Source organism: Mustela nigripes, chromosome 5, assembly GCF_022355385.1.
Source record: "Mustela nigripes isolate SB6536 chromosome 5, MUSNIG.SB6536, whole genome shotgun sequence".
In the NCBI taxonomy this organism is placed as follows: Eukaryota; Metazoa; Chordata; class Mammalia; order Carnivora; family Mustelidae; genus Mustela; species Mustela nigripes.
In genome coordinates, this window is record NC_081561.1 from 51,113,166 (window position 1) to 51,125,600 (window position 12,435).

The 12,435-nt window shown below is 47.8% G+C and overlaps 1 pseudogene; it reads right to left on the reverse strand.

The window, feature by feature from the left end:
- Window positions 1-4,874: 4,874 nt before the first annotated feature.
- Window positions 4,875-4,974, reverse strand: LOC132018867 (U6 spliceosomal RNA; annotated as a pseudogene).
- Window positions 4,975-12,435: the final 7,461 nt, after the last annotated feature.

Consider the following 12,435-nt stretch of genomic DNA (forward strand, 5'->3'; position numbering starts at 1 on the left):
ACAGGCTCCCTGCTGAGCAGAGAGCCGGATGTGGGGCTCAATCCCAGGACCCTGGGATCATGACCCGGGCTGAAGGCAGAGGCTTTAACTCACTGAGCCACCCAGGTGCCCCTCTCAGCCATTTCTGAACATGCCTGTGTCCTGGCCATGGAAGGATCCAAGTTCTCTTCTCTCTGAACTCCTGACCCACCTTAAGAGTTCCTTGGCTCAGGGAGCGGAAGGAAGATGGGCCTCGCATAGTGGAGCAGACTTCAGGACAGACTGCTAAAGGGACCGACCACGTCTGACACCCAAGCAGGTGAGCCCAAGGCATCCCTAGTTTATACCTGGCACGAAGTGCCTAGGGACTCAGGGGCTGGGGCTGGGCACTCACAACATCTGGTGATGTTACCCAGGCTCCACCATTGGGGCCTGACAAAGCTCCTTCTGCAATACTTCAGAATAAGAATTAAAATTCTCCGGTGTCCCTAAAGTTGCAATGCACAAAACACACACAAACACACACACACACACACACACACATCCCCACCCTTTGCATATCAGTTGTCATTCTTCCTCCAACAACCTGTTTTCTCAGAGTAGTTTTGGTTTTCTCCTGTTGGATTTTGCTGAATCTGCAGTAGCAAAAGCTGCCAGGGTTCATCCGTGAGATAGACTCCATGCTGTGCACTGATGTAAAGAATCCCAGGCTTTGGATGTGGAAACGTGCTTGTGTGACCAGAGGTCACAAGGCTGGCTTTACATGATAGCTTCCTTAGAAATGCCGGACATTTCTCAGAAACCATCAAAGCTTGCTGCGGTTTGCATGGCTAAGTGTGTTGTTAAGCAGAAAACTCCCAATGCTTTCTCTGCTTTCTGGCTGTGCCTAAGCCTCAATGTTAAAACAGAGATGAGCGATGGGCAGCTTGCTCTGGCATAACCAACCCTGAAAGATACCACTGTGGAACTCAAAATGTGGACCATGAAGATTAAGATCTCCAGATTCGCCTCAAAATAAGGCATGCTTTAGGGAAGTGGGCAGGGTGGTGACAAGGTCAGGTGGAAGGAGCCACTGAAGACTGAGACTTGAGCTCACCTGGAACTCTCCTTCACTGCTGATTAGGGAGTGTGGTGTCAACACTGCGAAGTGGAAAGGACACGGGACAAAGTGCCAGAAGATGTTGTAGGGGAGAAACATGGTCTCCTCTACCTTCTCTGGTTCTGTGACTGAGGCCCTGCCTGGAAATTAAACTGCCAAGGGATGGATGAACAGGAGTAAAAGGTCAAATTCGCATGTATTCGGAGGGCTTCAGAGACATGAAATGAGACCCCAAAGACATGGTCAGACCCAAGGGCTTCTACAGTGGACAATAAATATGTAGAGAAGTGAAAGACATTTTGAAAAGTCTTTTGAGCTTCTGGAGCTGGCACATTGTGGGAAGGTAAATGTAGTGGCCAATGAATGTTCAGAAAGTTTTGTTATGTCACTTCCTCTCTGTGCCATCTTGGGACTGCTGAATCTAGAGTCCTCTCCAGTGGTTCCGTCTTTCTGTCCTTCCAGTACAAGACAGGAGGAGGATCCCTTCACAATGGGAAATCTGTGCCCTGCTTTTAGGCAAATGGGGAAGGTAGGGAGCTTTTTCTGTGGTCTCTTTCATGGTTGCATTCAGCTCAAAATTCCTACGCCAAAGTGGCATGTTTTGGGGTGACATATTCCCAGTAACACTCAATTTCGTATAAGTAATCGACAGTCTCTCTCCTGCTAGGCCGGAAGCACTCTGAGGGTAAGGACTGTGTCCGTCTTGCCATCACTGTTATTTCCAGGACCTAGCACAGTGCCTGGTCCATTTATTTGGCTACAAATTCATGGACGATTGATTTTGAGCTGTGCTGGGCGTCAGTTGCTTTGTCTGTGAAGCCAGGATAATAATCTCGTCTTACCATCACTAGATCTCTTTCTACACTGACATACAGGTTCTCGGGATGGGTATGAGAAGGAGACAGTATAACCTCTTAATTTAAAAAAAAAAAGAGTTTTTTAATAAGATTTTATTTTTATTTATTTGACAGATCACAAGCAGGCAGAGAGGCACTTGGGAGGGGTGGGGAAGCAGGCTTCCCGCTGAGCAGAGACCCCAGTGAGAGGCTCAATCCCAGGACCCTGAGATCATGACCTGAGACCCACTGAGCCACCCAGGCACCCCCCCAAAAAAACAGTGTTAAGTGTAAAAAATTTTTCATCATTTAAATGGTAGCTCTTCCTTACTTTAATGTTCCTAGGGAAATATGGCAAGCTCGATGGGAAGGAGATCAAGACACATCACAGCAAACTCCCCGTGAGAGTTTTCTCATTTTGTCCCCTCTTGTGACACGTTTTGCTAGGAGTCTGAAATGTGTGGCTGCATGCCTTCTGCTAGGGAAATTGTACCAAGGCAGGGATGGCTGGAGGAGCAGCAAGTGTTGATTTCCCAAGTGCTGTGTTCACAAAGGCAGGAAGGATAAGAAATCAGAAGCCCAACTTTGCTTAGCTGCAAAATGGAGTTTTTGAAAAAATACATAGCTGCACTAATCTCCCTGTGTTTTTCACAGAAAAATGATAGCGGCAAATGTATGACTTAGTGGGGAAAAGTCCTTTGGGCTGGCATTGGATGTCTTGGATGTCTTGGATCCTAGCCAGGGCACACTCTGCCTTGTCCCTGGGCAAGCTGCACTTCCCTGTGGCTCAGTTTCCTACTTTGATCTGAATGTCTATGAGGCTCCTCTGGGCTCTGTTTTTTTTTTTTTTTTTTTAAGATTTTATTTGTTTGACAGAGATCACAAGTAGGCAGAAAGGTAGAGAGATGAGGAAGCAGGCTCCCCACAGAGCCGAGCCCCTCCCCCCCCAATGCGTGGCTCGATCCCAGGGTCCTGGGATCATGACATGAGCTGAAGGCAGAGGCTTTAACCCACTGAGCCACCCAGGGTTCTGGTGCTTTTAGGAAGGTAACATCAGTACAGACTGGGATAAGCCAAGTCCAGGTGCTGTTGCTATAAGGTGTCTCTTCCCATTCCCAGGTGATGCTGGTATCCCCCTAACCAAATCAGCTGGGCTAACACTTGAGTCCACTCCCATAGAGTGAGTGAGGCTGCTTGGCTCATTAAAAGCCCCTGGCCTGACTTCCCAAGTGACCGAGGACACAATAAAGAGATGTGGGGCATTGGGGGGCTGTGGAGCAGAGCCCTGTGGAGGGGCTGCAAGAAGGGGGAGTTTCTCTCCCCCTGCAGCAGTTTCAAGGATTCAGTAGAAAACTTGTGAGCCCATCAAATGCAGTCTTCCAGGTGTGAGTTTAGCTAGGCCAGGCAAAACTCAGCATAGTTCCTTAAAGCTGGAGCTTTCAAGAAGCCCAGACATTCGGCTAGGACCTACAGGGAGTATCCTGGGGCTTGGGGGTGAGGGCAGGTTGGGTGCTAGGGAGGGGACTCTGCACACAAGTTGGTTGTGATATAACATCACACCTTTTCTCTGAAGCCTTGTGATGGGCGGTGCATGGCAGGATGTGGGAGAAAGTAGAGCGCAGGTGAAACACAACCTCTGAGAGTGTGCCGGAGGCCCAGGGAGAGCAGATTGTATATAATTATTGAATTAGTCTTTGGCTGGGGAGAATTCCGGGAAGGCCTCCAGGAGAAGTAGAACTCTCGACTTAGAGTTGGAGAAGCTGGGAGAAAGGCATTCCAGCGCCAGCAGAGCAGAGGTGCGTGGGGCAGAGAGGTGACTTGGGTGTCCCGGGAGTCAGCCAGACTGCCTCTTGGCTAGCCAAAGGCCCAAGCAAGGGCAGAGAGACGTTTGGAAAAGTAGGTCATTGCTGAATCTGAGCCTAGAATACCATGTTAATGATTCTGGATTTAGCTTGTACACCAAAGTAAGAAATGGCTGATTGTGTTTACCCTGCAGATGGCTTTTGTCTGACCTGTTTAATATGTGTATGTGTGTGTGTGTGTTTGATTTGAGCCAACTTTTTAAAAATATGGACGTGCATTTCACATTCTACCCAGATTTCCAGGTTCTCCTTAACTGACTGAGCCACACAACCATCCCCCTGCTCTTTCAAAAGATTTTATTTGTTTGAGAAACAGGGTGAGCGAGAGAGAGAGCACACAGGAGCAGAGGCAGAAGGAGAGGGGGAAGCAGGCTCCCCACTGAGCAGAGAGTCCAGTGCTCCAGCTTCTTAACCACAGGACGATCTGGCCTCACAGAGACAATCTGCAGGAGTGGAATAGCTGAGTCCCTTTCAGAGAGCTCCATAGAGTGCAGCAGGCGTGTCTGCATACCCGTCCCACCTGGCTCAGCTCCTCTGTGGCACCCTCCAGACCCAGGCCATAGAAGGTTGCAGTTTGGGGTTAACAGTTAATGAGTAAGGCTAGTGGGGGAGGGTGCAGCATTTGGGTGGGGCAGGGGCAGGAATGGAGGCAGCATGCCCGCCAGAGACAGTTGGCAGAGGTTCCAGCAAGCGCCTCAGTGGTAGCGGGGCATGAAAAGAAAGCTGGTGTTCTGTGCCGAAGGAACAGGTGCTGCCTGGTGGTTTGATGTGGGGGCTGGTAAGGTCTCAGTCCCAAATTCCCTCTCAGTCAGTGTGAAGTCCATGCTCAAACCATAATTTACACCAGATCATTTCACCTCGCTTATCTCCTTTGATCTGCCACACGCATGAGCACAGGGTTAATACCGTCTGCCCTGTTCTGTGGGTGAAGAGGCTGAAGCTCCGAGGTGGTGGGTATTTGCCTAAAGCTGCTTAGCCAGGAAAGAGAAGAACCCGAACAAACCTTTGCCTTTGGGCTTCCAACCTGAAGCCTCATCCGCTGATGAGGCACGCATTTTTGTGTTGCACAAGGGACTCTTCTCGGCATTTATCTTAAAAAAAAAAAAGGAATGCTTCATGAATTTGAGTGTCATTCTCATGCAGGGCTTGTGAAAATCTATCATTCCAATTTGAACATATGCACTGCCCGAGTGAATGCCTCTCACTGTGCTCTTTTATTTTTATATTTACTTATTCGAGAGAGAGTGAAACAGAGCATGAGCAGGGTAAGAAGCAGAGGGGGAAGCAGAATCCCCGCTGGGCAGGGAGCAGGGATCCTGATGCGGGACTGGATCCCAGGACCCTAGGATCATGACCTGAGCTGAAGGCAGATGCTTAACAACTGAGCCACCCAGGTGTGCCTCTCTGTGCTTTTTTTTTTTTCTCTCTCTCTTTTTTTTTTCTCTCTGTGCTTTTTTTAAAATTGCAACTATATTTAGGTAGGAGACCACTCTCCCACTCCCAGCAGAGCATGATGGTCTCCTGAACGATGAGGTATGGTAGCCTTGGGGGCTGGGCACTGGCTTGGAGCCCGCCTGCATGGCCGAGAATCCCATGGCTCCCACTCCATGGCAAGTCACAAAATACTGTTGCCTCAGTTTCCTTGGGTGTAAGAAGTGGTGGCGGTGCCTACTTCGCAGGGATGCTACAAGGATTCACTGAGCCACTGTGTGCTCTCTCCTGGTTCTCCACACTTTTCAGAAGCCTGTTCCCGGCCCTGGGTGTCTTATGCTGAGCAGAGAACAGCAGGGGCATCGGGGAGACTCGCACAGATGTGGCTGGAGTACTGGTACATCCTCTCTGCACAGTGTTGGCCAACAGGAGGCTCTGTGGGTTGGCACAGAGCTTTCTGGGCCATGATGGGTGGTGGAGAGAGGGAGTTGAAGATGGCACTCGCGCTAGCTTATGCCCTTTTCTTAGGCAGTCAGGCCTGGAGGCTTGTATTTCTGGCACAGCCAGAGCAAGGAGACTGGAGGAGGCTGGTGAAAAGCCTCAAGGCAGACTCCTTGCTGCCTGGTATAATCATTGGTGCTAAACAAGCTGGTATTGGGCCGACTGTGATAAGCACCTAGTGAAGCCCCTTCCGAAACCCCTGAACTCACAGCCTGCACCCCTCAGAATGCAGACACAGAGCTGGACTGATGTTTGTAGAGGCTAGGCAGTTGGCACAGCTGTGGTGAGTGGAACGAGGCCCCTGATGCCTAGGACCTGTGACAAAACATTACACGGCCTGTAACTGATGGGATTAAAGGAAGGATTTTGAGATGGGGAGACTAGCCTGGGTTATTCAGATGGCCCAATCTAATCCCAGGGCTCCTTAAAAGCTGAGAAACTCTGCTAGCTGTGGTTCAAGAGCGAGGGAGGCGTGGCTAAGGAAGATGCCTGTCACCTGTTTGGAAAAAGGAGGAAGGGGACCTTGAACGAAGAAGTGGGGATGGCCCCTAGAAACTGGGAGAAGCAAGGAGATAGATTCTCCCCTAGAACTTCCAAAAAGGAACACCATCCAGCAGACACCTTGATTTTAGATCAGAAAGATTCACATCCCATTCCTACCCTCCAGAGATGCAAGAAACTCTCCTAGAACCAAGGAAAACAGGGCACAGAGAGGTTTCAGAGTCTTGAGTGTTTGGGTGGAATCAACAGTGAAGGAGCTGTAACCGGAGTCAAAGGTCAAACCTAAAGTAATATATTTAAGGATATGTGAGCTGAGTTTTAGCTGGGCCTTGATGTGGAGTGAGTGTGACCCTCCACCCCCTCAGAAAGAGACTGTCCCTGAAGCCACCTCTCTAACTACTGCTCAAGACTTCTACTTAGTTCTCTCTCCTTCAGGATAACTCAAGTGGTTCTCAGTGAGGTGACAACAGGGGTAATTTTTCCCTCAGGAAATATTTAGCAATGTCTGAGGAAATTTTTGGCTGTCAACTGGGAGGGGGATTGCTACTGGCACCTACTGGGTAGGGCCAACAGATATTGCTAAATAGCCTACATGGGCAGGAACTTACCCCCCCACACACAGGGAAGAATGATCCCGCCATAAGTGTCAACAGTAGAAGTCTGAAAACCCCAGTGGGAGACAAAACTGGGAGGAATGGGTTCAAATCCACATGGCTGATGAGTGAGAGACAACCCTGCTTCTCTGTTCCTCACTGAAAGGCAGTCACCCCTCAAGCCAGTGCCCTGAGTGCACCAAGTCTGATTGGTTCCTCTGCCCACGCATAGGACCAACCCCAACTCAGGCCTTTATGACAGGCAATAACTGGGATGACTAAACTGGGATGGTTTTTTTTTTCCCCCATCGGCTTTATTTATTTGAGAGAGCAAGAAAGAATGAGAGCTTGAGCAGGATGAGGGGCAGAGGGAGGGGGAGAAGCAGATTTCCCACTGGGCAGGGAGCCTGTTGTAGGGCTCGATCCCAGGACCTTGGAATCATGACGTGAGCTGAAGGCAGATGCTTAAACCCACTGAGTCACCCAGGCATCCCGTGAAGGTAGTTTCAATTCTGAGTAGCCACCAATGGCACAGGGGGAGTCTTTCTGTAAAACCGCTCATTTCCTGGTTAGTATACCTCCTGTTTTTTGGAGGTGTCTGTCCCATTCCAGCAATGTCCCCTTGACCATGTCTTCCCAGGGCTGAGGAGAGAATTCCAGGGACTATTTCAGTGATCAGGATATAGAGCTAATCTCAGGGCAGCCTCTGATTGACCCAGAGCTCTTCTCCTTCTGTATTTCCCCATCATCCCCACCCATCAACGTAAACCAGATGGTCGCTGCCTACTTTGGTCTGGCAGAGGATAGAACCCATGGTTAAGGTGTAAAGGCCTCGGCCACAGGAACTTCAATAAGTAGGCTTTGAAATAATTTTCATTTCTAGTTTTCAGGGAATTTGACACACTTTATCTGGTATAAACAGAGGTTCTCCCCACTGTACAAATGAGAAAACAAGGCTTTGAAAGAGGATGTTTCTCAAACGTGAGGGACTGTGGTTCTAGGTGGTGAAACCCCTAACTACCTACCCGGAAACATCAGGATAATCTTCACCAAATTATTCCCCAGGCCAACAGTTAGTGTTACCACATCTAGAGTTGAAAAGCATTAAGCTCACACTATACTCACACCTTTCATCCCCCCATTTCTCACCACTGTGATAACCACAATTAGTACCCCTCACCCTCCCCATACCAAACCCTGCCGGGTGAAAAACTGGCAAGGAGACAGTAGGAACATCTTCCCAGCATACCTGTGTCCCACAGCACATACAGACAAAGGTGACCCGGGTACTTATTACTGAATGGCAGACGTGAGGCCGGCATGTGCAAACAGTGGTTCTCTCTGGTGGCAGCTTTATGGATAAATGCTACTTTCTTCTTCACGCCTCTCTCTGTTTTCCAAAATGTGTATATTCATTCTATAATCAGGAAAAAAATAAGTTTTGAAACCAACATTTCCTAAGAAATAATACAGGAAAGTTCAAGTCTAGAACCTACATCTTTTCAAACTAAGTCAGACTCTGTTGTCTTTTCTTTTCAGTAACGTTTGCCAAAAAGTTTGGAAAGTTCACAGGTGCTTTCCAGGGGGCTGTGTCCTTGGAAAATGGAGGACAAAAAGGCAAAGTATTATTGCCTGTCCCAGAAGGATTAGGGCGAGGGCTGTGGCGTGCTTCCTCCATGGTGGCTGACCCTAAGGGTCCAAGCAACATGGTAGCCACGTGGGCAGCTCTCCTCACACTCAGAGAAGTCTGCTTAATGATGGTCTCAGTAGGAGAGAAGCCTGTTCTTGTTTTTTTTTTTTTTTTTTTTAATTGTTTCAGTTGCAAGAGAGCACAAGTAGGGAGCAGAGTGGAGGGGAAGGAGAGGAGCAGAGGCAGAGGGAGAAGCAGACTCCCCACTGAGCAAGGAGCCCAATGTGGGACTTGATCCCCGAACCCTGGGATCATGACCTGAGCTGAAGGCAGATGCTTTACTGACTGAGCCACCCAGATGACCAAGATTATTCATGATTTTACAGTCTTCTTTCTGGGGGCTCCTACTTTAGGAGCTATCTTCTCCAGCCACCTGAGTGGTACTGTTCTTTTAGAGAATCCCTTGCAGTAATAGTTTCCATAGATAGAGAGCTGTTTACGAGCTGGGGCTTAGCATCTGTAGTCTTTTGTTATCACAGCTACCCTGCAGGTAGCTGGTCATCAACATCCCTAGTTTACAGTAAGGCTCCAGGGGGTAAGTGAGATAACTAGTGCTAGTAACTGTGGGAGTTCACAGCCAAAGCTGTCTCTAACTCCCAAGTCCAGGGTTGTCTTACTGTTTTCTGCTACTTTCTTCTCCCTTCAAGTTCTGAGTTAGGGGAAGGCATTACTCCTTCCTGTTTGGGGGAAGAAGGTCCTTTCTCTCCTGTTCAGTTCCAAAGGATCCAAAAGGATCCAAAGGAATCATGTTTAAGGTTTGAAAGATGTACAGATGACAGCCTCTAGATCTATAGAAGCCCCAGTGTTAATCACGTGCTCTGAATGGTACTCCCGTCTTCCACAGTAGGCTTGAATTGGGGGCACACAGGCAAGGAACTCCTCCTCTCACACCCTGATAGTAGAGAAGATCACAAACCTCCCCCTCCACTGCGAGGGTTCCTACGATAGTCAAACTTGCAATCATCTTGCATTTATTGACCATTTACTATGTGTCAGGCTCTGAGCTCATGTCCTTTGATCGAATTTGTGGTCTTTGTACCACATGGAGGTGCCTCACAGATGGGAATGAAGAAGGATCAAGGCAGGAGGGGGAACTTAGCTCTACTTTACAGCTCAAGGGAGTGTGAGTCATGAGGCAAGGGGAAGGTATCACTCATCAACAGACCACATCAATCTGGGATTGTGAGTTCAGGCCTGCAGCAACTAGCCATATAGCAGAAAATCAGACTGCACTAGGGAACAGAGGGGAGGGAAGGAGGAACTGGCATACTGATGCACACTTTCTTGCTGTTGGTGATTGCTGGCACCAGGCCCTGCTGGCTGACGGTAGTCGACGGCAAGCCTTCCAAGGGCAATGAGCAGCGTCCACCGGGAGTCAGTCTACACCCACCGAAGAAGGACCAAAGCCATTTTCTTCTTTGCTGTCAGGAGCAAGAGAAATAGCCAGACCAGGACAAATAACTTAGATTCCAAGTTAAATCTGATTAAAAGCTGTTTGTAGGGCAGTGGCCTTGTATTTAGAGTCACCATTCATCCCAGTTCGTCCAGTTTAACAGGCCCAGTTTGTGCTTGTTGTCTCAGTGAGATGAGAAAACACACTCCTCTTTCCACTAAAAAATACTCTGATTTTGCCAACAAAGGGACGATAGGGTCACCTCGCTTATGCAGCAGGCGTCAACTTACTGCTCCTTTGGCCTCCACGCAATAAAATGGATGGATTTCCTGTGTTTGACGAAAGGTTAGTCTACACAGACTTCCATTTTGTGAGAGAGAAGTGGAGGCCACTGAGGACATTTCCACCCCATCCACCTTCAGTCGGCTGGGCGTGCATGGTCGCGCGTGCGTGCGTACGTATGCGTGCACGCACGTGCGTGCCCACGCACAGGGTGTCTGGCATCCGTCGCCATTCTTTGAGCGGTCCTGCGCGCTTTTGTGAATCTGCGTCCCACGACCAAATGTCTCCTGCAGTCTCAAGAACAAGGTAGAGATCAGGGAGCCTTGAGTGGATTTAATAGCGAAGAGCTTGGGTGCTTGGGTGCCTGGGTGGCTCAGTGGGTTAAGCCGCTGCCTTCGGCTCAGGTCATGATCTCAGAGTCCTGGGATCGAGTCCCGCATCGGGCTCTCTGCTCAGCAGGGAGCCTGCTTCCTCCTCTCTGTCTCTGCCTGCCTCTCTGCCTACTTGTGATCTCTCTCTGTCAAATAAATAAATAAAATCTTTAAAAAAAAAAATAGCGAAGAGCCAAATCTTGCGTCCCGCGGTATAGACTATGGGAGGCGAGGCTGGGGGCCTCCAGATACCAAGTAGTCCCAAACTGAGCTATTTGCCTGTGAAACGGGGACAGCTTGGCCTCTCTTCTACCCCTTCCTTTCTTCCCCTCACCGCTTCCCCAGATGATTCATCCCAGGATCCCTCTCCTGTTCTTCCAAAATAGGATATTCTGTTTCCTCAAACAGCCAAGATAAACTGGCCAGATAAAAATGGGCCAAAACAACTGGGATTCCTTTGGCTGACATACTGGGGACTTCCGCATGGCAGGAGTCAGAGCTCTGACATCAAGATGGCATTTCATGTTTGGATGCACACCTTAATTCCTAGATCCTGTCATTTGCAGCTTGGAAGGCCAATCTGCAGGATTTGGGAGTGCTCTGTTTTCTTGTCAATGTGAGAAACGGCTCCCCATAGACTTGACTACAAATAAAAGCAAAAATAATGGTGGGACAAGAGTGTCACCTAGTGGCAAAGGTATGCTTTCATTTTTTTGTTTGTTTGTGTCAATAAACAAAAATATCAAAAGCCCATAGAATGTGCCCAGTGCTCACTAGGGATTATTGTTATTATTTTAATTGAAGTATAGTTGGTATACAATTTCACACTAGTTTCCAGGGTGCAACATAGGTGATTTTTGCAAGTCTATGTGTTATGCTGTGCTCACCACAAGAATAGTTACCGTCTGTCACCATACAGTATTATTAGAATACCGTTGTGTATCTTTCCCATGCTGTACATTTTATGCCCATGACATTCCGTAGCTGGAAACCTATACGTCACACTGCCTTTCACCCTGTTTGCACATCCCCCTACCACTTCTCCTCTGACAACCATCCGTCTATTCTCTGTAATTTTTAGGGTTTTTTCCGGCCTTTTGTTTGTTTATATATTTGGGGTTTTTTTTAGATTCCACATATAAGTGAAATCATAGGGTGTTTGTTTTTCTCTGTTTGACTTGTTTCACTTAGCTTAATAACCTTCCAATTCATCCATGTTGTTGCACATGGCAAGAGCCCATTCTTTTTCATGACTGAGTAGTATTCCACTTGTGTGTATACACACCATTTCTTTATGCATTCATAAATCAACAGACACTTGGGTTGGTTCCGTATCTTGGCTACTGTAGATAATACTACAGTAAACACAGAGGTGCATGTATCTTTTTGAATTTGTGTTTTTGTTTTCTTTGGGTAAATGCCCAGTGGTGGAATCTTAGATTTTTGAGCTTTAATTTTTTGATAAAACTCCATACTGTTTTCCACATTGGCAGCGCCAATTTACATTCCCACGAAAAGTACACAAGTGTTCCTTTTTCTCCATATCCTCATCAACACTTGTTATTTCTCATCCTTTTGATTCTAGCCATTCTGAATGGTGTAAAGTAATATCCCGTGGTAGTTCTGATTTGCTTTTCCCTGATGAGTGATGTTGAGCATGTTTTCTTATGTCTGTTGGCCATTTGTATGTCTTCTTTGGGGAAATTTCTGTTTAGGTCCTCTGCTCATTGTCTGATTGGATGATTTGGTTTTTTGGTACTGAGTTATAGAAGTTTTTTTGTATATTTTGGATATGAACCTCTTATTGGATATACCATTTGCATAGCTCTTGTCCCACTCAGTGGGTTGCCTTTTGGTTTTATTGATGGATTCCTTTGCTGTGCAAAAGCTTTTTAGT